Source organism: Macaca nemestrina, chromosome 1, assembly GCF_043159975.1.
Source record: "Macaca nemestrina isolate mMacNem1 chromosome 1, mMacNem.hap1, whole genome shotgun sequence".
Taxonomy (NCBI): Eukaryota; Metazoa; Chordata; class Mammalia; order Primates; family Cercopithecidae; genus Macaca; species Macaca nemestrina.
In genome coordinates, this window is record NC_092125.1 from 30847152 (window position 1) to 30873533 (window position 26382).

Here is a 26382-nt window from a genome sequence, read left to right on the forward strand (position 1 = left end):
ACACAAATAGCTATATACCATGATCCTGCCCCTGTCAAAGCTGAGAAGTCTATAAGAAAGACTGAGGAATGCATAGAACATGCTACTCTCTGCTTTCAGAGATGGTCTTCCAGATTTCTTGTGATTTTCCAGATTCCACTTTGTGATACTGAGGTTGCAGAAAGAATCCCAAAGATCGTTAGGATTCCAATAATTCTGAGGATAAAGCTCAACATTTAGATTCTAGCTTCAATAGATCATGGTAAGACATGTTAAATCCCTGTACTCACCCAAATCTGCACCCTGTACATGATGAAATGCAGTACAATCTTCTTTCCCATGAGCCTTTGTGAATCAGGGTTTATTCCATCTTGTGGTGACCTACAGCTAAATGAGGGATGGGTGCTGATTGACAGTGATGTTCAGGTAAACTTGGGGGTGTCTCCCTTCCTTTAGGTCTGGGCTTCTATATGATCTCCTGATATTTTCTCTGCTTAAGTTGATCTCCACTCCCTTCCTCTGAATAGTCCTACTCTGTAGGTAATGTCATTTACATCACAGCGGAAGTGAGAAAGGGAGGGGTGAGGCCCAAGAGTTTCTCTAGGTCATTGCCATCCCTGCTAAGGCAATAAGTCCAGGGTAGGTTTCTCAATACCCAAAGGATTCAATCATGCCCATCGCCCACACTTGTCTCAAGTTGCTAGACCTGCAGATGGAACTTGGCATTATTCCTTGAAATGGCTCATGGTGTTCCCTGAGAATGAATGAGACAGGAGATGAGATGGAGATCAGTCCTATTGGCAAGAGGGAAAAAAAGCAAGTATGTTTGTTTAAATATTATACCTATAAAATTCCACAGTCTCTTGTTTCAATGAGCTTCAATAACAGGTGCACATAAAAGAATTTTGAAAAATATTAGGCTTACATATGGAAGGTAAATGTCTGAGTCTGTTTATGCTACTGTAACAAAATACCAAATACCACAGATTAGGTCATTTATAAAGAGCAGAAATTTATATCTTACAGTTCTAGGGACTAGAGATTCCAAGATCAAGTCTGGTGTCTAGTGAGGGCTGATCTCTGCTCCAAAATGCTGTCTTGTTACTGGGTTCTTACATGGTAGAAGGCAAAATGATAAGTGGGCCTAATTTCTTTTATAAAGGTCTTAATCTCATGCACTAGGGATCCACCTTCATGACTTAATCTCTGCCTCTTAATACTATCACATTGGAGAGTAAGTTTCAACATGTAAATTTTGGAGGGGACATAAACATTCAAAAAGCACAGCAGTAAGCTTACTTTTATCCTGTGTTTACTTTGCAATCCTACTTTGTCATTAATTCTCAGTATAAAAAATGTTGCTCCACGTTGCAGGTGAGAATACAAAGAGAGAAAAGGTAAATTTAACAACATAGTAAGCATCAAGCAAGTGATGATTTTCTTCTTGTTCACTACCTCTGACACCAACACTCATTCAGCTACTTTTACGACAAATATTTGGTGATCCTTGATTCTGTGCAAAGCACTGATATCTTGACAATAGTGTAATATTTATCTGTTGAGTTTGGTGTTTTGGTTACATGTTATTTTTGCTTTTCTTTTCTCACTGTTAATCCCCTCAGAAACCTCGACATAGAAAGCTAAGGAATGTCTTCCCGTAGTCACACAATGAGTCAAAAACATACTTGGAATTTGAACTCTGCTCCCTTGACTCTTCTTTCTACCAGTTCATGCTGCTGCTAACTGTGATCTTAGATCATCAAAACTCTGCAGCTCTTCTAACAGCTGCGTCCATACTAACAAATTTGGCCATAGTTTTTTTGTTGTTTTCTTTTCCTGTTTCCATCCCATTCTTTTTTTCTCTTTTAATTTTAGGTAAAGCAAATTTGTATGTTGTCAGCCAAATTATGATAAATCTTCATAAAAAACAGTCTATCTGATTCACAAGTTCAGCAAAAAAAAAAAAATCTAATAAATATACTCACAACGTTATTATGGCAATATTCTCTAATATTCATGACTTACTGGTATAATATCGTACTTAACACGTTACAAAATACTTTCACAAACCTCACTTGAAAACCTCACATAGTCCTTTGTGGGGAAAACCAAAACAACATTAATGCTCTGCATCTTTCAAGAGATTAAATGTATGTGAAGAGTTTAGTGACTGAAGATCTAACATCACAAAAGTTATATTTGGCAAATCCAAGTCCATCCAACTAATGCACTTCCCAGAACAACTTTCTTTAAAAGGAACTTTTTATTAGGCAAAACTAAATTTGCTTATATATCACACAAAGCCCCCCTCACTGTCCAGATAATAAAGTCCAAATTCCTTAATATAGTTTTAACATTCATGTAACTTTTATGGTCAGAGTAATGAAAATTTGATTCAGAGTGACACAAGTAGAAACAAATCATGTGACTTGAATGTCCATGGATGAACCAAAAACTTCAGGCACAGGGATCAAGTAGTGTCAGCAAGCCTCCAACCTTCCCTTTCTCTTGCTCTCTCTCACTCCATTCTTAAATTCTACTTTCTTCTGTGTGTTTGCCTTATTTGGCCAAAAACTTTAGGCCAGGGAAGGTAACTACTTATAACAATTCATGTAATTTGAGATTCCAGAGGAAGAAAGATCTCATATTCCAAGGCTCCAACAGGCCTAGTTTTGGTCACATGCCTTAAACTAATCACTGTAACAAGGAGGCTATAACTCCAGATGAGGCACCTTTAGTCATTACCTTCCCTAAGAGATTGAATGAAGAAAAGGCCAACCAAGGTTACAAGGAGTTGGGATATGTGGTTTCCCAAAGAAAACCAGGGTTATATTATCCCTTGAAGGAGGAAGAGATACTGGTGAGATTAAAAAAAAAAAAAGTACACTGCCCATGGCATATACACCTTACCATGATTGACTTGACTACTCTTAGTCTCTCCCATCAATACTCCTTCTCTCCATTCACCAGACTCCATATAATCTTTGGAATGTGCTTATCATTTTTTGGGCCTTTGTGCCTGTGCAAGCACTATTCTCTCTGTCTGAAATGTCTTATTGACTAAGTTTCATTTCCTTTAAAAATCCAACTAAATATCTTTTTTGAGAGGCCTTTGCTGACCTGCATTTCATCTCCATGTTATTTTCTCCTTTGTGCCACTATATAATATTTAGTATTTACCTACTCTGTTTAGCACAATAACCTGGGGGAGTACTATTAGATCCCTAAATTGTAGGACAGATGCAAAGTAAGTATTCAACAAATTATTGCATTAATAAATGTTGAGTGAATAAATAAATGAATTGGTGGGTTTTTCCAAGAATAATATATAAAGCTTATGATTTTTCCTGGATGTCAGGATCATCCCTCAGCTCATCCCTTCATTCCTTCAACCTCCTCAACACATGCACACAAAGATACATAGGTGCAACAGTTCTATTGTTATTAATAACAATAAATAAAAGCATAAGCAGTTAAAGTAGTGATACGGTTTGACTGTGTTCCCACCCAAATCTCATATTGAATTGTAACTCCCATAATTCCTACATGTTGTGGGAGGGACCCATTGGTGATAACTGAATCATGGGGGTGGTTTCCTCCATACTGTTGTCTGGTAGTGAATAAGTCTCACGAGATCTTATGGTTTTATAAGGAGAAATCACCTCACTTGACCCTCATTCTCTCTCATTTGTTGCCATGTAAGACATGCCTTTCACCTTCCACCATGATTGTGAGGCCTCCCCAGCCATGTGGAACTATGAGTCCATTAAATCTCTTTTTCTTTATAAATTACCCAGTCTTAGGTATTTCTTCATCAGCAGCATGAGAACAGATTAATACAGTAAATTGGTACCAGTAGATTGGGGCATTACTGAAACGATACTTGAACATGTGGAAGCACCTTTGGAATTGAGTAACAGGCAGAGGTTTGAATAGTTTGGAAGACTCAGAAGAAGACAGAACAATGTGAGAAAGTTTGGAACTTCCTAGAGACTTGTTGAATGGCTTTGACCAAAATGCTGATAATGATATAGACAATGAAATTCAGGCTGAGGTGGTCTCAGATGGAAATGAGCAACTCATTGGGAACTGGAGTAAAGGTGACTCTTGCTATGTTTTAGCAAAAAGACTGGCAGCATTTTGGCCCTGCCCTAGGGATTTGTGGAACTTTGAACTTGAGGGAGATGATTTATGGTATCTGGTGGAAGAAATTTCTAAGCAACAAAGCATTCAAGTGGTGACATGGGTGCTGTTAAAGGCATTCCATTTTAAATGGGAAACAGCATAAAAGTTTGAAAAATTTGCAGCCTGACTTTGTAAAAGAAAAGAAAAACCCATTTTTTGAAGAGAAATTCAAGCCACAGATATTTGCATAAGTAACAAGGAGCCAAATGTCAATTGCCAAAACATGGGGAAAATGTCTCCAGGACATGTCAGAGACCTTTGCAGCAGACCCTTCCATCACAGGCCCAGAGACCTAGAAGGAAAAGATGGTTTCCTGGGCCAGAACCAGGACCCCCACCACATGCTGTGTGCAGCCTAGGAACTTGATGCCCTACATCCCAGCTGCTCTAGCCATGGCTAAAAGGAACAAAGGTCCAGCTTGGGTACAGCTTCAGAGGCTGCCACAATCCTTGGCAGCTTGCACGTGGTGTTGAGCCTGCCAGTGCACAGAAGTCAAGAATTGAGGTTTGGGAATTTCTGCCTAGATTTCAAAGGATGTATGGAAACACCTGGGTGTCCAGGCAGAAGTTTGCTGCAGGGGTGGGGCCCTCATGGAGAACCTCTGCTAGAGCAGTGTTGAAGGAAATGTGGGGTTGAAGTCCCCACACAGTCTCCACTGGGGCACTGCCTAGTGGAGCTGTGAGAAGAGAGCCACCGTCCTCCAGATCCCAGAATGGTAGGTTCACTGACAGATTGCACTGCACATAGGGAAAAGCCATAGACACAATGCCAGCCTGTGAAAACAGCCAGGAGCAGGGTCTGTACCCTACAAAGCCACAGAGGCAGAGCTGCCCAAGACCAGGGGAACCCACCTTTTGTACCAGCATGACCTGGATGTCAGAGATGGAGACAAAGGAGACCATTTTGGAGCTTTAAGTTTTGACTGCCCTGCTGAATTTTGGACTTGCATGGGACCTGTAGGCCCTTTGTTTTGGTCAATTTCTTCCACTTGGAATGACTGTACTTGCCCAATGCCTGTACCCCCGTTGTACATAGAAAGTAACTAACTTGCCTTTTATTTTACAGGTTCATAGGCAGAAGGGACTTGCTTTGTCTCAGTTGAGACTTTGGACTGTGGACTTTTGAGTTAATGCTGAAATGAATTAAGACTTTGGGGGACTGTTGAGAAGGCATGAATGGTTTTTGAAATGTGAGGACATGAGATTTTGGAAGGGCCAGGGGCATAATGATGTGGTTTGGCTATGTCCCCAACCAAATCTCATCTTGAATTATAGCTCCCATAATTCCCATGTGTCGTGGGAGGGAACCAGTGGGAGATAATTGAATCATGGGGGTGGTTTCCCAAATATTATTCTTGTGCTAGTGAATAAATCTCACAAGGTCTGATTGTTTTATAAGACGAAAACCCTTTTGCCTGACTCTCATTCTCTCTCTTGTCTGCTGTGATGTAAGATGTATCTTTTGCCTTCCACGATGATTGTGAGGTTTCCCCTCACAATCTCCAGCTACATGAAACTGTGAGTTCCATTAAACCTTTCTCCTGTGTAAATTACTCAGTCTTAGGTATGTCTTTATCAGCAGTGTGAGAAAGGACTAATACAAGTAGGGATGACATTCTATAAATCCTCTTTCATTTTCCAAGCATCCACATTATTAATAACAAGATAATTTTTTCCACATAGTCAAATCTCAACTTTAATACATTTCCCAAATGAAATTAGAGTAGCCCCCATTCTCCAGATATGAACTCTTACTTGGGTAGGTTTCTGCATATTTTTGATTCTTGAGGTAAGAGAGACTCTCATCACAAGAAACGATACTATAATGCATTAAAAATGCTAAACCCCTCATTTCCAGTCTTGGGTGGGTCCAGGAATTCCAGTAAGTTCACAAGTGTGTTGTGAACTGTAAAGTGTAGAAAACATGCTCCATTCTTATGCAAGGTTTGCCAATATCCCCGTGAATGAAGCACACTTGCCTCCTGCAAATTATTATATATACCAAAGCTGACAAAGACAAGAATGGGATGGACCAGCCAAGGGGTGAGAAAGGAGGTGTTGACAGCTTGCTTTGATATTCAGACTTCTCTGACTGAGAACCCTGAAGATCATCCATGTTCATCCCTCTGTGTCTATGAGGAGGGCTTCTTTTCTTTAGCAATCTAATAAAATAGAAACTTCAACAGGACACCTATAAGCAAGATATGGCATGTCCTCATAGCTAGAAGGTGGCTCTCTGACAGTTCCTTCTGTCATTACCCTCATGCTGGTTATCCTTGCATCTTCCCTGAGTCCTGAGTCTCCATTGCTCCACCCATTCTAATTGTCTAATGGTACAGATCACCTCAAAGCCAATCAAGCAAGCATCTATAAGGCCCACTTATGGGCCCAGCACTATGTACCGTCTGTTCTGGATACAAAAGAATTCTGTGGCCTAGTCCATTTTTGTGTGCAGTTTGGAAAACAAAGGGAATACATCCAAAGCAATTGAAGAGGTGTAAGGTATCTATATGATAATGCAAATCTTTATGATGGGAGTCCTGAGGAAGAGTTCAAGGTAGAGTTTACTTATGTGATGGAGAGGACTTATGGAAAATAAATTCATTTGAGCCTTGGAGGATTGGCAGATTTAGAGAGGAAGGAACAGAAGGGTATTCCAAACAGTAGGAACTTAAAACACAAAGACACAAAGACCAAAGTGTGCAGAGAAGATATGTGGGGCTGAAGAAGGGCTGTTTCATTTTAAGATGAGAGCAGAAAATTTAGGAAATTAAATTGCCCTCCTGCCTCAATTTTAGCCATCACAATCCTTCATTGTATGTTGGAGTTTATCTATGAATCCCAGCAGCCTCCTGGGAAAGAGGCAACTGAGAGTATCGTTCAGGGACCTGTGTGAAGCCAGAGGGAAACCAGAGTGAGCCAAATGCTGTATTTTTCCTTCTCATTGTTAGTGAAAGCTGGCACAGAAAGCTCATATCTTTCTATACTTCCATCTCTCACTCACACCCCACAGCATCACCAACATTCATCATCAAGGAAAGCCTGTTCACAAGAAGGGCATAAGCAGACTGAGTGTGTGGCTAACCGGGAGCAAAGACTTGGGCTCCCAAACAGTCTTCCACATTAAATGTGTGGTCTCTGTCTTACTGGCCTCAGGCCCCAGTGGGAGCCTGCTTATTAGAGCAGCTTTTGCCAATTGCTTCTCTGCTTTAAGATAGTAAAACCAGCATTCAGTCTTTTTGGCTCTAATTTTAGTGTTCTTTCAACACTTCCTCCATGAAAGAGGCAGAGGAGAGAATTCCCTTTCTCAGTATTCCCTCTTCTTAGGAAAAAAACACACAGGCCTTTTTCTCATCAACTACTAGGATACCAAAATTGTCTTGTAGTAGTTTCATAATTTGAAGTGTTAGATTTAAATATTTCATCCATTTTGGTTTTATTTTTGTATAAGGTGAGAGATAGGGATCAATTTTCATTCTTCTGCATATGAATACCCAATTTTCACAGCACCACTTACTGAAGAGTCTGTCTTTTCTCCAACGTATGTTCTCAGCATTTTTGTTGAAAATAAGTTCACTATAGCTGTGTGGATTTGTTTCTGGGTTCTTTATACTGTTTCATTGGTCTATACATCTGTTTTTATGCCACTACCATGCAGCTTTGGTTACTATAGCTCTGTAGTATAATTTGAAGTCAGGTAATGTGATTCCTCCAATTGTATTATTTTTGCTCAGGATAGCTTTCGCTATTATGGGTCTTTTTTGATTCCATATAAATTTTAGAATTTTTTTTCCATTTTATGAATAATGTCATTGGTATTTTGATAGAGATTGCAATGAATCTTTAGATTGTTTTGAGTAGTATGGACATTTTAACAATATTGATTATTTTCAGTCCATGAACATGGAATATTTTTTCATTTTTTGGTGTCCCCTTCATTTCCTTTCATCGGCGTTTTGTAGTTTTCATTTTAGAGATGTTTTACTTCTTTGGTTAATTCTTAGGTATTTAATTTTATTTGTGATTGCTGTAAATGAGATCACTTTTTAAGTTTCTCTTTCAGATTGCTCACTGTTGGCATATGGAAATACTACTGATTTTGGTATTTCACTTTTCTGTCCTGTAACTTTGCTGAATTTGTTTATTAGTTCTAATAGTTTTTTGGCTGAATCTAGGCTTTTCCAAAAACAAGATCATATCATCTGTAAACAAAGGTAATTTGACTTCCTCTTTTTCAATGTGGATGGCTTTTATTTCTTTCTCTTGTTTTATTGCTCTAGCTAAGACTTCCAGAACTATGTTGAATGACATTGGTGAAAGTTGGCAACCTTTCATGTTCCAGATCTAGAGGAAAGACTTTCAGTTTTTCCCCATTTAGCATAATACTATCAATGGGTGTATAATATATAGCATTTATTATGTTTAGGTGTTTTCCTTCTATCTCATTTTTTGAGGATTTTTATCAGGAAGGGATGTTGAATTTTATCAAATGCTTTTTTCAACATTAATTGAAATGATCATATGATTTCTGTCCTTCATTCTGTTGATAAAATGTATCACATTGATTGATTTGCATATGTTGAACCATCCTTACATCCGTGGATAAATTCCACTTGGTAATGGTGAATGATCTTTTTATTGTATTGTTGAATTCAGTTTGCTAACATTTTGTTGTGGATTTTTGCATTGATATTTATCAGACATGTTGCCTTGTAGTTTTCTTTTTTTGATGTGTCTGTCTGGTTTTGGTATTAGGGTAATATTGACCTCCTGGGATTAACTTGGAAGTATTCCCTCTCCCTCTATTTTTTGGAACAGTTTAAGGCAGATTGGTATTAATTCTTCTTTTAAATGTTTGGTAAAATTCAGCAGTGAATCCATCAGGTCCTGGGCTTTTCTTCACTAGGAGATGTCTTATTATGGCCTTGATCTTGTTACTTGTTATTGGTCTGTTCAAGTTTTGGATTTCTTCATGATTGAATCTTAGTAGGTTATATGTGTATAGGAGTTTAACCATTTCTTCCAGATTTTCCAAATTTGCTCATAGTAGCCACTAAGGATCCTTTGAATCTCTGTGGTGTCAGTTGTTATGTCTCCTTTTTCATCTCTGGTTTCATTTATTTGTATCTTCTCTCTTTTTTTCAGAGTCTAACTAAAGGTTTGCAAATTTTGTTTATCTTTTCAAGAAACCAACTTCTTGTTTTATTAATCTTTTGTATTGTTTTCTTCAATTAAATTCATTTATTTCTGCTCTGATTTTTATCATTTCTTTTCTTCTAGTAATATTTTGTTTGATTTTCTCTTGCTTTTCTAGTTCTTTAAGATGCATTATTTGGTTGTTTATTTGAAGATGTTCTTCTTTTTTGATGCAGGCACTTATAGTTATGAACTTCCCTCTTAGTGCTGCTTTAGCTGTATCCCATAGCTTTTGGTATGTTGTATTTCCATTATCATTTGCTTCAAGAAATCTATTAGGTCCATTTGTTCTATAGTGAAGATTGAATACAATTTTTGTTACTGATTTTCTGTCTAGTAGAGCTGTCCAATGCTGAAAGTAGAGTGTTGAAGTCTCCTACTATTATTGTATTGGGACTTATCTCTTTAGCTCTAATATAATTTGCTTTTTATATCTGGATGTGCCAGTGTTGGGTGCATATATATTTACATTAGTTATATCCTCTTGCTGAATTGACCCCTTTTTCATCATATAATGACCATCTCTGTCTCCTCTTATAGTTTTTTTTCTTTAAATCTATTTTGTCTAATATACACATATCTACTCCTGCCATTTTTTTTTCCCATTGGCATGGAATATATTTTTCCATCCCTTTATTTTCAGTCTATGTGTATCTTTATAAGTGAAGTATGTTTCTTATAGACAACAGATCATTGGGCCTTTTTAAAAATTAATTCAGCCAGTCTATGTCTTTTGATTAGAGACTCAAATCCACTTAAATTTAATGTTATTATTCATAAGTAAGAACTTACTCCTGCCATGTGTTATTTGTTTTTTGATTGTTTTCCAGTCTTCTCTTCCTTGTTTTCTTCCTTCCTATCTGCCTTTTGGTGAAGGTGATTTTTTTGGTGGTCTGATTTAATTTCATGCTTTTTATTTTTTGTGTATCTGTTGCAGATTTTTCGATTTGAGATTACCATGGGGCTTTCAAATAATATTTTATAGCCCGTTATTTTAAACTGATGAAAACTTGACACTGATTGCATAAAAAACACACAAAAGTATACTTTTAAAACTGTATGGTTTTTGTTTTGTTTTGTTTTGTTTTTGAGACAGAATCTCACTCTGTCACCCATGCTGGAGTGCAGCGATGCCATCTTGGCTCACTGCAGCCTCCATGATTCTCCTACCTCAGCTTCTCAAGTAGCTGGAATTACAGGCCTGGGCCACCATGTCCAACTCATTTTTGTATTTTCAGTAGAGACAGGGTTTTGCCATGTTGGCCAGGCTGGTCTCAAACTCCTGACCTCAAGTGATGTGCCCGCCTTGGCCTCCCAAAGTGCTGAGATTACAGGTATGAGCCACTGCACTCGGTCCAAAACTGTATAATTTGACTTTATTCCCTTGCTATTTAACTTTTAGTTCTCTTTATGTCTTATTGTACTGTCTATGTTTTGAAAAGTTGTTGTAGTTGTTATTTTTTATTGAGTCATCATTTAGTCTTTCTACTTAAGAGAAGTTTACACACCATGAGTACTGTGTTATACTACTCTGTATTTTTCTATGTGTTTACTATTATCAGCAAGTTATGTACCTTCAGATGATTTCTTCTTGCTCATTAAAGTCCTTTACTTGGGCTGGGTGCAGTGGCTCACACCTAAAATCCCAGTACTTTGGGAGGCCAAGGAAGGCGTGTTGCCTGAGCTCAGGAGTTTTCAATCAGCCTGGGCAATGTGATGAAACCCCATCTGTACTTGAGCCTGGGAGGTTGAGGCTGCTGTGAGTCATGATGGTGCCATTGCACTCCAGCCTGGTAACAGAGCAAGACCTTTAAAAAAAAAAAAAAAAAGAAGTCCTTTTCTTTCAGAAGGAAGATCTCCCTTTAGCATTTCTTATAGGACAGAGTTGATGAAACCCCTCTTTTTTTGCTTGGCAAGGTCTTTATTTCTTCATGCTTAAAGTATATTTTCACCAGATATACTATTCTAGGGTAAAAGGATTTTTTTCCTTCAGCACTTTAAATATGTCATGACATTCCCTCCTGGCCTGTAAGGTTTCCACTGAAAAGACTGCTGTCAGACATATTAGAGCTCTGTTCTATGTTGTTTCTTTTCTCTTGCTACTTTTAGGATCCTTTCTGTATCCTTGACCTTTCAGAGTTTGATTATTAAATGTCTTAAGGTAGTCTTCTTTGAGTTAAATCAGCTTGGTGTTCTATAACCTTCTTCTACTTGGATACTAATATATTTCTCTAGGTTTGAGAAGTTCTCTGATATTGTTCCTTTAAATAAACTTTCTTACCCCTATGTGTTTCTCTAACTCTTCTTTAAGGCCAATAACTCTTTGATTTGCTCTTTTTAAGCTATTTTCAAGATCTTGTAGGCATGCTTCATCACTTTTTATTATTTTTTCTTTTGTCTGTGACTATGTATTTTGAAACAGCCTATCTTTAAGCTCACTAATTCCTTCTTCTGCTTAATTTAATTCATTTGGTGAGGCCATGTTTTCCTGGTTGGTGTTAATGCTTGTAGATGTTCTTCAGTGTCTGGGCATTGAAGAGTTAGGTATTTATTACAGTCCTCACAGTCTGGGCTTATTTGTACCTATCCTTCTTGGGATGGCTTTCTAGGTATTTGAAGGGACTTGGGCCACAAACTCAACAATGCTGTGCTTTTTCCAGACTCATAGAGGTACCACCTTGGTTGTCTTGGATAAAATCTGGAATAATTATCTGGGTTACCAGGAGAGACTCTTGTTCTTTTCCCTTACTTTCTACAAAACATATGAAACCTCTCTCTCTGTGCTGAACCACCTGGAACTGAGGGTGTGAGGATATAAGCACCACTGTGGCCACCATCACTGGGACTGCATTGTGTCAGACCTGAAGACAGCACAACACTTTCACAAGGCCCTTCCCTTCAGGGTGATCAGTTCCCCCTAGTCCTGGGCATGTCCAGAGATGCCATCTCGAAGCCAGGAATTGGAGTCAAAAGCCTTAGCAATTTATTTAATGTTCTATTCTACTGCAGCTACGTTGGCACTCATACCACAATACAAAGTCTTTCCCGCTCTTCCTTCTGTGTTCCACAGGCAGAGGAGCCTCTCCCTGTGGCTGCCACCAACATCAGTCCATGGTGGGGGAGGGAGGGGGGATTCTGCCAGGCTACCACCAATGTGCTCTTAAAGCCCAAAGGCTCTCCCATCAGCTTCTGGTGAGTGCTGCCAGGCCTAGAACTCACCTTTCAGGGCAGTGGGCTCCCTCCTGGCCCAGAGCAGGACCAGAAATGCTGTCCACAAGCCTAGTCCTGCACCCAGCAACCCCAAGAGCCTGCTTGTTGCTCTATCCTGCTGTGGCTAAACTGGTACCTAGGGCCCCAGAGCACTTCAGCTCACAATGGTGACGCTTGGCAAGAAACTCAATTCCAACCACTGGGATGGGCAATCCTCCTCTGGCTAGGGTTTGTCCAAATGCTCCCTCCACGCACAGGTGCTGGCTTAGCCTAGCATGGCTTTATTCTCTGCTGTGACAGGGCAATACTGAATTCAATATAAAGCTCCCCAGTTGCTGTGCTCTCCCTCCCCAAAATGCAGAGATTATCCATACCACACAGCTGCTGCTGGAGATGGGGGAGGGGTGGCACTGGTGAACCAGGACCATCTCTCCTGCCCTCCTCAATGCCTCTTTCCACAATGCAAAGTTAAAACCAGGTACTGTGATTGCTCTCTTGATTTTTGGTTCTTGTGACAGTGCTTTTCTGTGTGCAGATAGTCGTTAAAATCTGGTGTTCCAGCAGGGGGAACAAACAATGTAGGCTTTATTTCAACATTTTGCTCTCTGCTCTGTATGTTAATTTTGTGTCCTGCAACTTCACTGAATTCATTTATAAGTTCTAACAGGTTTTTGGAAGTCTTCAAGGTTTTCTTTTCTGAGATCATTTTGTCTGCAGAGACAATTTAATTTCTTTCTGTCTAATTGTGATGCCTTTCATTTCTTTCTCTTGCTATACTGCTCTAGCTAGGACTTACATATGAAGTCAATGGACTACACTGACTAGAAGAGGTGACAGTAGAGATCCTTGTCTTCTTACTGATCTTAAAGGAAAAGCTTTCAACATTTTACCATTGACTGTAATGTTAGCTGTGGGTTTTTCATATGTGGTTTTCATTGTGTTGTGGTACATTCCTTCTATACCTAATTTGTTAAGGGTTCTTATTATTGAACGATGTTGAATTTTGACAAATACTTTTTCTTCATCTATTGAAATGATCACATGGCTTTTGGCCTACATAATGTTAATGTGGTATATAACATTTATTGATTTCCATAAGTTGAAGTGTCCTTGCATCTCTGAGATAAATCCAACTTGATCATAGTATATGATTTTTTATTGCGTTGTTGAATTAGGTTTGCTAATATTTTGTTGAGGACTTTTTACATCTATGTTAATCAGAAATACTGGTCTGTAATTTTCATTTCTTGTAGTGTAACTGCCTAGATTTCATATCAGGGTAATGCTGGCTTCATAAAATTAGTATCAAAGTATTCCCTCCTCTTTGATTTTCTTGGAAGAGTTTGAGTAGAATTTGTATTACCATTCTAAATATTAGGTAGAATTCAGCAGTGAAATTATCTGGTCTTGGGCTTTTCTTTGATGGGAGTCTTTTTATTAGTATTTCAATTTCCCCACTTGTGATTGTTCTGTTCAAATTTTCTATTTCTTTATTGTTCAGTCTTGGTAAATTGTATGTTTCTAGGAATGTATTTGTTTCCTCTAGGTTGTCCAATACGGTGATGTAAGATTGTTCATAGTAGTCCCTTTGATTTTTTGTGCTTCTGTTGTATCAGTTATAACGTCTCCTAATTTTATGTCTTTCTGATTTTATTTTATGTCTTCTGATTTTATGTTTTCTCTATTTTTTTCTTAGTCTAAAGATTTGTTGATTTTTTTTGTCTTTTCAAAAAACAGTTTCACTGATCTTTTGCATTGTTTTACTGGTCTCTGTTTTATTTATTTCTTTTCTGATGTTTATTGTTTCCTTTCTACTAAATTTGGGCTCAGATTGGTTTTTTTTCCTAATTCCTTGAGGTACAATGTTTGGCTGTTTATTTGAGATCTGTCTTCTTTTTTATGCAGGCATTTATTGCTATAAACTTGACTTTTAAAACTGTTTTTGCTACATCTCATAAGTTTTGGTATGTTGTGTTTCCATTTTCATTTGTTCTAAATATCTTTTAATTGCCCTTTTAATTTCTTCTTCATCCATTGGTTGGTCATATTGTTTAATTTACATATATTTGTGAATGTTTCAAAATTCCTCTGTCATTGACTTCTAGTTTCATACCATGGTGGTTAAAAATACACTTGCTATGGTTTCAATGTCCTAAAAGTTATTACAACTTTTTTGCAGCTTAACATTATTATCCCAGGAATATTGCATATGCACTTAAGAAGAATGTATATTTTACTACTCTAAATGAAATGTTATGTATATGTTTGTTAGGCCCATTTGGTCTAGAGTGTAGAAGCCCAATGTTTCCTTATTGATTTTCTGTCTGGATGATCTATCTATTGTTGAAAGTAGGGTATTGAAGTCCCCTACTATTTTATTGCAGTCTATATCTCCCTTCAGATCTATTAATATTTCCTTTATCTATTTAGGTATTCCTATGATGGCTATATATATATATGCAACTGTTGTTCCTCTTGATGAATTGACCTCTTTATCATTAAATAATTACCTTGTCTCTTTTTATAATTTTTGACTTAAAATCTATTTTATGTAAGTATTTCTACCCTTGCTTTTTAAATTTTCCATTTGCCTGGAATATCTATTTCTATCTTTTCACTTTTAGCCTATATATGTTTTTAAACATGAAGTGAGTCTCTTGTAGGCAGCATATAATTTTTCTTGTTGCTGTTTTTTCTCTTTTAATCTGTTCAGCCACTCTGGTTTTTTATTAGAAAATTTAATACATTTACATTCAAGGTAATTATTGATAAGTGGGTCCTTACTATTGCCATTTTGTTCATTGTTTTATTCTTTTTTTGTAGCTCCTTTGTTGTTTTTTTCCTCTCTTGCTGTCCTCCTTTGTTATTAGATTATTTTTCTCTAGTGGTATGCTTTGACTATTTTACTATTGTGTATCCATTATGTTTTTGCCTTATGATTATGAGGCTTAAATAAAATATCTTGTGGTTGTTAACAGTCTCATTTAAGCTCATAGCAACTTTACTTCAATCACATTTTAAAAACTCTAAAATTTTACTTTCCTACACAAACATTTTATGTTTTGATGTTACAATTTATGTCGTGTTATATTGTTTATTCCTTAACAAATTATTACAGCTATCATTAATTTTAATAGCTTTGTCTTTTAATCTTTATACTAATGATATAAGTGATTTACACACTTATACCTATTTACACCACCACTGCAGTATGAGAATAATCTGAATTTGGTTGTATACTTACTTCGATCCATAAATTTTATACTTTCTCATATGTTTTATGTTACAAAATACCATCCTTTTCTTTCAGTTTGAAGAATTTTCTTAGCATTTCTCATAAGGCATGTCTAGTGGTAATGAACTCCCATAGCTTTTGTTCTCTGGGAAAGTCTTTACCTCTCTTTCATTTCTAAAAGCCTTGCCTAGAATAGTACTCTCGGATGATGGGATTTTTTTTTTTTCAGTACTTTGACTATTTCATTCCACTCTCCCTAGGCCTGCAAGCTTTCTACTGGGGAATCCACAAATTTCCTTTTGGTGTTAACTTGTATGTGACTAGTTGCTTTTCTCTTGCTGCTTTGAAAATTATCTTTGGCTATTACTTTTGAGAGATTATAATTTGTCTCAGTAAAAATATGTTTACATTTAATTTATTTTGGGATGCATTGGGATTTATGGATCTGGGTGTTCCTTTTCCTCTAAAGATTTGGGGAGTTTTCTGTCATTTTTTAAAGTAATCTTTCTTCTTCTTTCTGTTTCTTTGCTGTTTGTTCCTCTTACTGGTCATTCAAATGATCTACCTTCAGTCTTGTTGATTCTTTCTTAGACTTTATCAAGTCTGCCGTTGAAGATTTCTGTGGAATTTTTTATCTCAGTAATTATGTTCTTTTGCTTCATGATTTATGTTTCATTGTTTTTATGGTTACTGTCTCTTTGTTGAACTCATTTTTTCATGTACTATTTCCAGTTTTGTTTAGTTATCTATCTCTATTCTCTTGTAGCTCACTGAGCTTTTTTAAGATGATGATTTTGAATTTTTTATCAGATAGTTGGTAAATCATCATTTCCTTCATGTCATTTACTGGCACTTTATTTTGTTCCTTGGATAGTGTCATGTTTCCCTGATTGTTTGTGATCCTTTTGGCCATGTATTGACGTCCGCACAATTAAAGAAATAGTCACTTATTTCAGCCTTTACAAACTCACTTTGGCAGGGGAAGCTCTTCATCAGTCAGTCTAACCAGAGATTCTAGGATGGCTTTCTAGTGGTCCTTGGGTAAATTTGCTACTAGAGTCCTCAGGAAGGCTGGCCTGGTGCCTTGGTCAGCAGGTCCAAGTTTCCATTTTTTTACAGCTTCCTCAGTTCTTGCCTGAGGTCAGTTATGTGGTGTTCAATTAATATTTGATTAAATGACGCTTTCATTTGTCATTTTTATGTCAACTATCAGTATGCTTCATAATAGTTACTCTCAATCTAGACAGTAAATCTCCTCCCATTAACACAATATCTTGTAAGGATTGCATGCCTTAAATGAGGCTTACAATGGGCATTGACAAGTGAGCTAACACAGCAAAATGATAAAGAGTTCAGTCTTGAAGTCAAACTACCTGCATTTGTAGCCTGATATTGCTGTTCATTTCTTGCACAAACTTGAGCAAGTTCTTTATCTTCTCTACATTTCAGTTGTCTTATTTGGCATAGATCTGTTAGGATTAAATAAATTGTTTCACATAAAGTACTTAGAACAGCTCCTGGTACACTAAGTGTTCAGTAAGTAATAGTTATTCTTATTCTTTAGCTCCAGAAGATATGTTAGCAAACTGGAGTTCTTGGCATGTTCACTCCCTGTTCCAAATACTGAGATTCCACTTTGAGTACTTTTATCCTGCCTTAGAGCCTAACAAAGGTAAACACTATTCACTCTAGCATAGCCATATGTGGGTTCTGCTCTGCTGTAGAGCTGGACCAGGAAGCAGTGAGTATGGCCCAGGGCTTCTGACTTGCATGAGTTCAAATGAATATTACTAAACCAGAATATGTTCCATGATTACATGACATCATTTTGTATTGTTTCCTCTTTGCTGGCTGCTTCCCTTTTAGTAAAACATTAGTATAAGCTCAAATACTGTACAATAAGCAAATTTCCAGGGCCTCACCTAGTTTATTCGTTTCATTAATATTATCCAATCAGACCGAAGCCCAGTATAAGTAATTTGAATTGGTAGTAGTACTTCAGAATGTTTTGTGATCAACATAATTTGTGAAAACAGCTTCGTGATTAGCTTTTAGAAGTTTGTATCAAAAATTATCTTATTTCTATTCATAGTTCTGTGACTCTGGTGTCACACAGAGCTATAGGCAAATTATTTCTTCTTGGATTTGGATTTTCCCAAATATAATTCTAAAAAATAATATTCATTTCCTCTCTACCATCAGAGATTATCTAAAAGCACTCCAAGATTTCCCCCCCCCAAAAAAATAGGTAAATACAAGGACATAAAAACCCTGTTTTTGTAACTTCTCAAATCTATCCTTTTGTGGTTCCATGACAAACTAATAAATAAAGAACTTAGACAACTCTCTGGAATCAAAAACAAGGAAAATTGGTGGGGGGGGGAACCTACTATAGTATGAGGAAAGGCATTGTTTAATATGGATTTACTTTCAAGATAGAATAACTTTGGGTAGAAATTATTAGTTTACAGATAATTTCCTATGTCCTGAGTTAAGATTGCAAAAATTGGCCTGGTGCAGTGTCTCATGCTCATAATCCTAGCTTTTTGGGAGGCTGAGGTGGGAGGATCACTTAAGTCTGGGAAGTTGAGGCTGCAGTGAGCCGTGATTGCCCTACTGCAATCCAACCTGGGTAACAGAGTGAGACTCTGTTCCCCTCCACAAAAAAAAAAAAAAAAAAAAAAAGCAAAAAGCAAATCTCAAATTTTCCTGAGATCCCTCACAAGGATGTCAGTGATTTTTATAACCCTCGCTCAAATCCTCTTGTATCTTTGTTTAATCAGGATTAACACAAATTTGTCCAATCTCAGAAATGCCTGAGAATTACCATATGGATATTTCCGAAAGCATCATTTACCATACAGAAGAGACTAAGTCTTGCTAGCGAGGGAAAATAATTATATCAAGTGATCTTGTTTCATGTCTGTTTTTATGCATACTTAAATGCATGAATTTAGAAATAAATCATTTTGTGTACATTACCTCATTCAATCTTCACAACAATGCCATGCAATAAATATGAGAGATACAATTACCCCAATTTTCACGCATGAAAGAACAGAGGAAGAAGAGAAATCAATAGAGATGACTGAGAGTGGATGATCACTCATTCATTTATCCATTTATTCAACAACCATTTGTAAATAATTATATGTGCCACATTATAGAAAGATACAGCCACAAAAACATTCTTCTTAAAGCCTATAGCTTAATGGAGGTAGCTTCCAGTTAAAAATATAAATGTTTTGATATAGACATCTGTGTTCAAAGAGTATACAGCCCTACTTTAAAGGTTGGGGAATATCTCCTTGGGGAACTCACATTTCAGCTGAGACAAGGAATAAGTAGAGTTAGCCAAATGAAGAGAAAGTGGGATGGGTATCCTAGGAGAAGGAGTAGCATGTCCCAAGGACCAGAGATGAATAAGGACAAACAGCAATTATCAAGAAACCAAAGAACGTTAGCACGAGGAGTGTAAAGTACAAGGTAGAAGATGGCAAGACATGAGTCTAGAGAGTTAGACAAATGACCAAAACTATAAAGGAGCTTGTAAACCATTGTGAATAGCTTGGAATTTATGTTAAGCCCACCAGAAAGGCAACTAGAGCAGCATGAAAAACTAAAACAGTAAAATAGTTTGAAGGTCACGGGCCAGGGAAAGTTTTAAGACTTTAAGAGTCAACCAAATTAATCCTTCAAAGAAGCCAAAAAATAAGAAAACTGAGAATACGTCATTTGAGACATCATGGATGACCTTAAAATTTCCATTTTGGTGGTAAAGGTTGAATACAAACCCATGAATAACTGAAAGATAAGGAAGTATAAGCAAAGGGGTGTAGACTGTGGTTTGAAAAGCCTACCTCACCTATTGCTGGAGTTGGTAGCAGGGTCAAATAAAAATTTTTCAAGATCGAAAAAATCTAAACATGTTTGAAGACACAGAAGAATGGACTATAAAGGCAGAAATTTAAATTGTCGCAAAGTCATCAAAGACTAAGAAAGTGGGATGCATAGGAAATGTTAGAACTAAATGCTGAGTTGAGCACAAAGCCTCAGAGAAAGATCTATATGAATATTTTTAAAGTCCAAGTACCAAAGTTAATCCTATTCAGTGTCTCCTCCCTGACTGATTAATCTATAATAACATTCCTGAAAAGCTTTATCCTTTTATCACTTGGTTTTTCCCTAGTGGGACGTTTTCATGTTGGAGCCATGATTAGACTTTTAGTTCCCAAGTTTATCAATCACAGGACAATATCTAGAGTTACAGTTACTTCTATGACAGACACTTTTATAGGAACAAAACAAATCTAGGCTACTTATCAACATATCAAACTTATAAGCATTGTAATTCTCTTTTTCAGATGAGAAACTGAAGTTCTAAAACATGATCTTTGCTGCTTGCCATAGAGAATTTCTAATCAAGTCACTGTTCTATACTCTATCTAAAGTTAGATTTTATAGTCCCAAAGTTGGAAAGATATGGCTGAAACTTCCTAAAGTTAGTCAGTGTTCCAGAAGATGAAAAGTATATAAGTGAATTGTTAAGTTACATATTCTTGGGATATAAAAAGACAACTGCTACGGTCTGAATGTGTGTTCCAAAATTCATGTGTTAGAAACTCAATTCTCAGTACAACAGTGTTGAGAGGTGGGGCCTTTTGGAGATGCATAGTTCATGAGGGTTCTGCTCTCATGCATGGATCAATACCACTATAAAAAGGGCTTACAAGACTAGGCACAATGGCTCACATCTCTAATCCCAGCACTTTGGGAGGCCAAGGCAGTAGGATCACTTGAGACCAGGAGTTCAAGACCAGCCTGGTCAACACAGCTAGACCCCATCTCTATTTTTTAAAAAGAAAGAAAGAAAGAAAAAAAGACTTACAGTGATGAGTGTACTCTCTTTTGCCAGTGAGGATGTAGCAAGAAGACCCACAACAGATGCCAGCATCTTAATCTTGGACTTTCCAGATCCCAAGACTGTGAGAAATAAATTTCTGTTCTTTATAAGGTACCCAGTCTGTAATATTCTGTCACAGCAGCACAAATGGACTAAGACACAAATTGGTACCAGGAGCATAAATGAATTAAGACAGTAATTATTTGCCACAACGAATACCTACAAACATGGAAACAGCTTTGGAACTGAGTAATGGGTAAAGGCTAGAACAGTTTTGAAATAAATACTGGAAAGAGCCTGTATTGTAAGTGGAGCAGCATTAACAGCAGTTCTGGTGAGGGCTCAGAAGAAAAGAGTTGTAGGGAAAGTCTGAATCTTCTCAGAGCTTGCCTAACTGGTCATGAACAATGTTGGACAGTAAAAGTTATTCTCATAAAGTCTGAGAACAAAATCAGGAATATCTTATTGGAAACTAGGGAAAAGGTCATCTTTGTTATAAAGTGGCAAAAAACTTGACTGAATTATGTCTATGTCCTAGGACTTTATGGATGTCAGAACTTTAGAGCAATGAACACAAAGCTGTGTTCATCAAACCCATGAAGACACAGTGGCCTGAGATCTTGGGGACCCAATCCCCACACCAGCGTGTCCAAGAGGTGAGACACAAAGTCAAAGAAGACTATTCTCAGTCCTTAAGATTTAGTGCTGCTTATCCTGTTGGGTTTTGGACTTACCTCAGATAAGTTACCCCTTTCTTCTAGCTTATTTCTACCTCTTGGAAGGAGAATGTCTATTATATTCCTATTCTTCCACTATATTTAGGAAACATAACTTGTGTGATTTCACACACTCATAGCTGAAGGGAAATTTGATACTGAAATAAGTTAAGACTTTGGGGGCTATTGGGATGGCATGACACTTGAGAAGGATATCAATTTGGGGAGCCAGGGGCAGAATGCTGTGGTCTAAATGTGCCTCCAAAAGTTAATATATTGGAAACTTAATTCCCAAGGCAACAATGTTGGGAAGTGGGGCCTTATGAGAAAGTGTATAAGTCCTGAGGATTTTGCTTTTAGGAGTGAAATTGCTCTCTCTTGCCCTTCTGCCTTCTGCAATGTGAGGGTGCAGCAAGAAGGGTCACAGCAGATATCAGAGTCTTGATCTTGGACTTCCTAGACCCCAGATTATGAGAAATACGTTTGTGTTCTTTTTCAATTACCCTACATGTGGTGTTCTGTTATAGCAACACATATGGACAACATGGAAAATAAACTCTGGCAAATAAATATACTCTTCTCCATTCCTGTGAAAAGTGGAAGTGCTCATATGCAATAAATGGGTGTGGAAAGGTCTTCACAACTTGAAAGTAGACAAGTCAAGATTTTTCCTTTCATCACTGTGACAAGCAAAATTTTAAGTTCTCAGTCCATAATCTTACTCTAAGGTAGTATCAATGTTCCCCCCAAAAGTAGAGACCTCTCACAAGTATTGGCATGGAAAGTAAGTCACTTAATTCTTCTTCCTCATACTACCAACTCAAGAAAAGAAATATCACCAATGGAGCTTTTCTTAGACCCTTCAAGAGATTATGGATCCCACCCTAAAGTATTTCAGGACCTCCTGTATCTACAGGTGCATAGTCTTCCAGTTCTACAATGGATAAGTGAGGACATAACTATGTCTTATACAGGCCATAGGCAAAGGATATTGGAAAGAAAACAGATCTATTTCCAGATGTTGCAAAGCTGGAAAGCAAAACGTATTCAACAAGACTCACTCAGTATTCTAAATACTATCAAAATATGCAAGCATTCAGCCAAGACCAATAGTGCAAAATTTAACTGGTACAAAGATAAATTCCCACATGTAAGATAAATATCATGATTGTATGTCAACAAAATAGAAATGACCTCAGAAAATCTGGGTGTTTCAGTTGATTACAATATTAAAATGAACTAGCATAGCTACTAACAACATCTAATTCAACTTTAGGCATACTAAAGAATATTGTTTTTGTTGATGAAACAAATGACCTCCCTATATCCTTTATAGATCTACTCCATTCTGAAGCATTTTATTCCAGTTTGAGTGTAACAACTGGACTGTCAGCCGGGGCAAGGCAGCTGTGATCACATTTATATAGCAATGTACAGTATGCAAGTGTTTGACACACTCTCTGATATTAATTTTGATCCCATAACTATCTTCTGAGATAAGTGTTACTACATCCATTTTTATAAGTGGCAATGTGAAAAGTGAGAGACATTAAGTGTCTTGACCAGGCAACGTGGTTAGTAAGTGGCAGAGCTAGGTAATTGGCTCTTAGATCTCCATTCTTTCATCTATACATAGAACCACTGAGATGTTCAACGTAGGGAGAGAAGACTTAGTTGCTCATGTTAATACTTTTCAAACATTGTAAGGCCCATTAGATGAGAAAGGAGTTAGAGTTACTCTGAATGAAGTAGTGGATAGACGTTAGGAGAACTGGCTATCAGCAAAGGCTGAATGATTGTCCTTAAAGGGGTAGAGAGCTGAAGAATGGGATTGTACAATAAAACAAATATAACTAAAGGGAGTCAGCAGACTAAAATGTATTCCCTAGTATATCTTACCTCTATTTTTAAAGTTCCAGAGAACATTCCTGAACTAATTTTCCCTTACTCTCATGTTTTTTATAGACCTCTCTCTATTTTTATTATGAAAGCAGAAGTGGAAAATTAAGAGGAAGGGTGCATTAACAATGACTCTGGAAAAGGAACTATTGAGAGTGCCATCTGCCTAAAGCTTTAGTATTGCATCAGCACAGGCTTTGATGGAATGTACCAATTATTTCTACTTCATGTGAATGAAGACAGGAAATAAAGAGATGCCAGTGTTTTTCCCAACATAATATTTGGATCTAATGATGCTATATCCCTCCACACTCAAAGCTCTTCTGATCCTTCAAAATACTATATAAAATACCAAGTCAGTGTTTACGCTCTCCACTCAGACCTAGTAATGGAAGATGTTAAGATGTAGAAAAAGCACTGCCTTAGCAATCAGAAACTTTGCTTCTCATTACAGTTCTGCTAAATACTTCCTGATTGGCCTTGAGTAAGCTGGTACTAAGGTTTGCCTTGGGCAAAGTGGGTCTTGAGGCCTGCTGCGTCTTACATAGAATTGATAAGTATACACTATGTAATGGATAAAATGCATGTGCTTTAGCACCAGACAGATATGGTTTTAAGCAACTTCCTGCTACTTGGAAGATGTCTCACCTTGAGTACTTTTCTAAATTCCCTAACTTCAGCTTCTTCATGTTCTAAAGTTATAGAGATGAAAATGCACATGGAAGTATCATGCAAATTACCAATAAAGAAAATCACTGGTCAAAATCCCTATATTTTGGAGAAGAAAAATTTTACAAACCAAACAGATAGAATTCAATCAACCACAGTTGGGAGAAAGACAGCCAGTAGCTTGAGAGAAATGAGAAACCATCAAAAAGAAGTTCCTGACATGGCAACAGTGTATCATCCAATGAGTAAGTAAAGAAGGGTATATAGGAGGAGAAATGTGGCACTGCAAATAGTTTTTCTGATGGGCTCAGACCCAAAAGCATAGAAATAAAAGATGAGGGCCAGGCGCGGTGGCTCAAGCCTGTAATCCCAGCACTTTGGGAGGCCGAGATGGGCGGATCACGAGGTCAGGAGATCCAGACTATCCTGGCTAACGTGGTGAAACCCCGTCTCTACTAAAAAAAAAAAATACAAAAAAACTAGCCGGGCGGGGTGGCGGGCGCCTGTGGTCCCAGCTACTCGGGAGGCTGAGGCAGGAGAATGGCGTAAACCCGGGAGGCGGAGCTTGCAGTGAGCTGAGATCTGGCCACTGCACTCCAGCCTGGGCGACAGAGCGAGACTGTCTCAAAAAAAAAAAAAAAAAAAAAAAAAAGATGAGAGACGGAGCACCTAATGAAGACAATTTTAAAACAGCGACAGAAATCTCCTAGAATAGAACCAGAAAGGCTGTAGCCCAGAATGAACTAAAGTGTGGCAGTGGTGAGAGGAGGGAGTCTGAAGCGAATAAAAAGACTGCTTTCTTTGTGTCATTGTTTCTGCTTGTCTGTTTAAAGAAGATTAACAAGAAAAAATAAGAGCTTGATTTCTTGGAAACAATAATGTCATGTTAACTTTTATGTCAGAGAAACCTGAGTTTCTCAAGACCCCCTTTGCTTTTCTTCCATTTCTATCGGCAATATTTACTTGGTACCTTTATTATGATGAGAAGATATAATCTCTTCTTTCAAGAGGTTGGTAGTCCAATAAGAAGATAAACATGCGGCCGGGCGCAGTGGCTCACACTGTAATCCCAGCACTTTGGGAGGTCGAGGCGGGCAGATCGGAGGTCAGGAGTTTGAGACCAGCCTGGCCAATGTGGTGAAACTCCGTCTCTACTAAAAATTAGCAGGGCGTGGTGGCAGGCGCCTGTAATCCCAGGTACTTGGGAGGCTGAGGCAGGAGAATGGCTCGAACCCAGGAGGCGGAGGTTGCAGTGAGCAGAGATCGTGCCATTGCACTCCAGCCTGTGGGACAAGAGGAAGACTTCATCTCAAAAAATAATAATAATAATAATAAACAAGATAGACATGCAAATAATTATAAAATATATAAGAAATATACTGAAATAATTATAGTAACAGAGGTGAGTACAAAACCCAGGGGGAATAAAACTTTTAAAATACCCACATCTGCCTGGGGATCTAGAGGAAGATTCACAGAAAGACTGAAACATCTGAGTCAATGAAATGCTGTGCAAACTAGAAAGGGCAATTCAGATAAAAGATATGAATATACTAGACTTCCTGTGATTTTTGAATAGGTTTAGCTCTATTTATCTTGGTGAATTATTTTATATTTCTTGGCAAATTTTGGAGACAGTACAGAATTAGAAAATTTCCAGAAAACTAAAAACTGATCTATGTTATTTATCTTTTCAACTTTACATTGTAGAATACAATGAAAGAAAATGTTGTGGATTGGTTGAGAGAATAAGCCCTGGACTTAGACTGCTAAGAAAAACTTCTGGCCTTATTCCTTACTGGTTTGCGATTTTAATCAAGTTATTGAACATCCCTGTTCTTCAGCTTCTTCATCTATAAAATGGGATAATAATAGCATATTTTTCAAGAAGTTGTCATGAGGATTGCATAGACAGTGCTTAGGAAAGCACGTGGCACACCGTAAGCCCTCAGTAAATATGAGTTCTTCACTACTCTAAACACTAGAGATCAAAGTGTTTGGTCTCAGTAATAAAAATATTCCAAAATAGAATGTTTAAAAGATTCTTAACACAGAAAAGGAAGTGGTGGTATTTTGGGACCAGAGTGGGTTCACTAATAACATGTTCTTTTAGGACCCTACACACTTCCTGTTTAGGCATCTGTGTTTGCTGACACATGAAAGAGATTTCGTACACCTAGCACATACGGATTTTATCAAACAATTTTGCTATCCTTATAAAAAAGATGGAGAACTGTGTACATAGAAGGCTGTGATAACATACACAGATAAGGAACTAAGCTAGTCACCAGAGAAACAAAATAAAAGTATGTTCCTATTCTCAAGAAGATTAGAGTATGTCAGTCAGAAGAAATAGATATTTACACAAATACTTAGTATAATGACAATATA

At 37.4% G+C, this 26382-nt stretch overlaps 1 protein-coding gene and 1 long non-coding RNA gene across 4 annotated transcripts in view; both read left to right on the top strand.

Moving 5' to 3' along the window:
• LOC105484432 (uncharacterized) overlaps positions 1 to 26382 on the top strand; it is a 334675-nt gene that overhangs the window by 260549 nt on the left and 47744 nt on the right. The gene's annotated exons all lie outside the window — the stretch shown is intronic.
• LOC139357608 (uncharacterized) overlaps positions 15204 to 26382 on the top strand; it is a 51674-nt gene continuing 40495 nt past the window's right edge. For both annotated transcript variants that reach the window (XR_011611120.1, XR_011611128.1), the window contains exons 1-2: positions 15204 to 21363; positions 24021 to 24236. This is a non-coding gene — a long non-coding RNA (uncharacterized lncRNA). The remainder of the gene's footprint in view (positions 21364 to 24020; positions 24237 to 26382) is intronic.